This window comes from Colossoma macropomum, unplaced genomic scaffold (genome assembly GCF_904425465.1).
Source record: "Colossoma macropomum unplaced genomic scaffold, Colossoma_macropomum, whole genome shotgun sequence".
NCBI lineage: Eukaryota > Metazoa > Chordata > Actinopteri > Characiformes > Serrasalmidae > Colossoma > Colossoma macropomum.
In genome coordinates this window covers 905,001-909,258 of record NW_023494795.1, presented here as the reverse complement: position 1 = coordinate 909,258, position 4,258 = coordinate 905,001, and positions in this window count along the sequence as shown.

Here is a 4,258-nt window from a genome sequence, read left to right as displayed (position 1 = left end):
GAAAAGAAAGAAAAGGAAGTGAATGACCATGTGCATGTGCCTTCAGGTCAAGTGCCTAATGCCACACACACACACACACACACACACACACACACATATACACACCCCACATACACACACAAAAGTGTTTTTGTGTGTGCCTTCAGGTCAAGTGGCTGATGTCACACACACACACACACATACTTACATGCATGGACACACATTTACATATGCACACACACTATATACACACACGCATACATACACACACAGATACACGCAGACATATACACATATATACACACCACACATACACACACACACACATATACACACAATCCTGGATATTATTAATATTATATAACATTTTTACTTTTGACAGGCAGACTAATGTAAACATTTAGGTTGCTGTTAGATGCCAGTGGGTGCCTTGAGAGCATCAACTTGTTTGAAACATCACAATACCGAGTAAACAAGCAAATTACGTTATCATTTTTTTACACATTACAGAACAATTTAAAGCCAGAGCTTTAGTTAGCTTAGCATGTTACAACAGAAGCGTGCTACTAAGTGTTCGGAGAGTTGGCATTTCCTGTGCAGATGCAGTGTAAGAACTCTCATGATGGTAATTACTCACCTCCTCTTACAGTCGGAAAAGGGTTTTTGGAAAAACAGCAGTTCATTTCCCCTCAACATATTACACGTGTAATTACATAAGAGAACATATGCTGTTACTATGAGACAGATAGATATTAGTGACTTAATATAAAATGGGACCAAAATATACAGACATAGTGTGTGTGTGTGTGTGTGTGTGTGTGTGTGTGGGTGTGTGTGTGTGTGTTTTGCCGGAGGTGATGAGTGTGTCCTGGACTTGTAACCTTGACCTGCTTTCCTCCTGCGTCTGTACTGGCAGCTGTGTCACAACTGCTCAGCATCTGTTTAGTGATAACACACACACATACACACACACCCACACACACACACACACACGCATATCCTTGCACATACACACACCCCCAGACTGTCTCACACACACATACACACACACACACTCTCAGACACATTGACTGGCTACAAAAGGCTGCTCCTAGTTCATCTTGAATACTACTGATGTATCTATGCTCCGCCCACAGATGTGTCCTTTCATAGCACATTTTGCAAAGTCGGACAAGCCTTACAGAATGTCTGCAAAAATCCCCATTCCATCTAATCAGTGGAGAACCATGGCCATTACAGCTAGGCCTTCAGTTCAGGCCATACATGTCAACAAAGCACTTCTATATATGATAATGGAATTTCTGCTAGCACCTCTATGGGATTCTAGTAGCTAATGGCGATTCACATGAACTTTGATGATTTTTCAGCCATTTTAGATTAGCACCTTAAATGGCCAGAGCCCACTAGCACATTATTACACACTTCTATAACATAACAATAGCTCAGCCAGTTTGCATTAAAGTCCCTGTAGTTACTTAATAATTAGCCTAAGTATGTAAAAAGCCTGGGACTTTAAGGAATTAACCACAGACATTTGGTTTATTTTAATCTTGTAACAGAATTAATTAACAATCCAGGTTTCTTTTATACAAAGGCTTATTAGTCAGTAACTCCAGGGACTTCAATGCAAATTAATGGAGCTTTTCTTAGGTCATAGAAGTGCGTAATAAAACCTTGGACCCATGGCTTGTTAATGGGTTAACATACACTTTACCTTGTAGCAGTTTTACAGTGATCTTTCAGTAAAGAGTCCTGATAGAGCTGCTGCCACTGTTTTTCATTCCTAACAACTAACTGAAATTGGTCAGGCTCACAGCAAAAGTACTTTAAAAGACTGTAAAATACTTTAATTTCTTTGCGTGTTAATTTTGCTATAATTAAGCAGTTCTTACTGAAATGTTGTCACAGCTTACAGCAACATCAGGTTCAATATAGCTTCTGTAACGAGCCTGAAAAAACTACAGTCTGATTGACAGAATGAAAGACTACATTAAGTAAATGTAATGTTTTAAAAGAAATAGGCAAAACAACAACATTACATCGTTGGCTAGCAGAAAGTAATAAAAGCAAGTACGCTAGCTAGCATACTAACTGTTATACCTGTTGTCTTACTGCTTGCTGGCTAATCTAGCTGAAGGATTAGGATGTTACAGATCATGTTCCTTAAAACTTGTTAAAGTTTTAGTTGCATTGGTTATTGCGCTAGCTAGCTTATATGCTATGCGGTAGCCATCCATTTAAAGTTGTTTTGCCTCTTTACCTCACTGCATGTAACGCTTCAGTTTTGTCCTTCAGACCGAAGGTTTTTCCATGATAAAACATTCAGTATTTGACATTGTACCAAATCTGCGGGGCTTAATTTTGTAAAATGTAGCAGCTACAAATGAGACAAACCTACATTGGTCAGGCTAAAAGCAAATGTACTTTAAAATATTATGAAATTTAGCCTTTAATTACAGAAAAAAAACTTTAGTCTGATAAATAGAACGAAGGATTACATTTACTAAATGTGGGGTTTAATAGAAAGAGGCATGCAATTGTTGGCTAGCACATAGTTTTAATAACAAGTGTGCTAGTTAGCATACTAGCTATCATACCTATTGTCTTACTGCTTGCTGCCTAATTTAGCTGAAGTTTTAGGAAGTTACAGATCACATTATTAAAGTTTCAGTTGCATTGGTTATTGAACATGCTACGTGCTGGCCATACATTTGAAGTTGTTTTGCCTCTTTCCTTCACTGGACATAGTGCTTCAGTTCTGTCCAGACTGAAGGATTTTCCATGATAAAACATTCATTATTTGACACTCTGCCAAACCTGAGGGGCTTACTTTGGTGAAAAGTAGCAGCTGCAAACAAGACTATCCTAAAATTCTCTACTAAAAGACTTGCACTTGCACCCCAGAGACTCAAGACTCGACTTGGACTCCCACAAAAGGACCTGTGAACATGTCTGACACCAGTGTTAGCCTGACTACCTGATTAATCTTGGTGCGGTGCTTGTTGGAGTTGCCAAAAATGAGAATTAGGAATATTTACTGTCTAGAAAAGGAAGCAGTAAAGCTCTAATAGGTCTTTAAACTGTACAGGCGTTCTACAAGTAGTCCTTAGACATCACACTATTTTGTTTTCACATAGAGTGAACAAAATATACTATAAAAAAAATACTCTTTCACAAAGTATCTCTGATTTCTCTACACATCCCAACTACTTTATCAGAGCCGTTTGATGTTGAAATCCAGTGGTGAAGCTGAAAGTCAGTTGAAGGGCAAAGCCATAAAGTTTTCATTGACCTTTGAAAGGGTCACCTTGCTCAGTGGAGTCTTTAAACTTTGTTGTGTACTTAATGTAATAGAGCATAATTTCATAAAGTCCTGCATGCAGAGTGGTTTCTCTTGGCTCTGCATGTGGGGGATGTTGTCCATTTGAGGTTGTGAATAAAACAGGAACTTAATGTGAGGGGTCAGAGCAGGTTACAACGAACATCAAAGCCTGACGCCGGTATTCATTAACGCAGATATTCATGAGGCTGAAACCCCACACACAGCCCCAACACACCTCTGAGAGAGAGAGAGAGAGAGAGAGAGAGAAGCGGAGTTGGTTGTTATGGTATGCGTAAATTTAAACACGTTTAACCCCTTAAAATCTCAGGCTTATTACATACTTATTACTCAGTAACTACAGGGACTTCAGTGCAAACTGGTTGAGCTATTCTTAGGTTATAGAAGTCTCTGGCCCCGCCCACACAAAACAGTTTCAGAGGCAGAGAAGCTTAGTGAGCTAAAGCAAACCACCTGTCTGTAGCTGCCTGTCACTCGTTCATTTGTTTATCTGTACACTAATATGGTCCATTCCATTGTTTGCGCATTGCTTTGTCCATCCATTTGTTCATCTGTCCATCTGTCTTTTCGTCCATTACATTTTTCATTACATAAAAGCTGGATAATGATTTTAGTCTTGTATGAGGGGTGGAGTGTTGGTGTGTTGAATAGAGAGCTGTCAATCAAGCTGCTCATTAACCACGCCCAGACAGGTCTGATTGGTGGTTTTTAAGCCGTGTTTTATTATAATTATATCTAAGATTTCATTCAAGCTTTGCTGAATGTTTAATATAACACTCAAATTTTGTATCATACAAACATTTTTAATATTTCACTCATTCTAATGTTTTGTCTGGGAATTTAAAGCGATAGTTTGGAGAAAATTTGAATTTACCCAGTCAGAGGAGGCAAGTAGGCATGTTTACAACAAATGAATCAATGGTTACATTTTTCATTTTG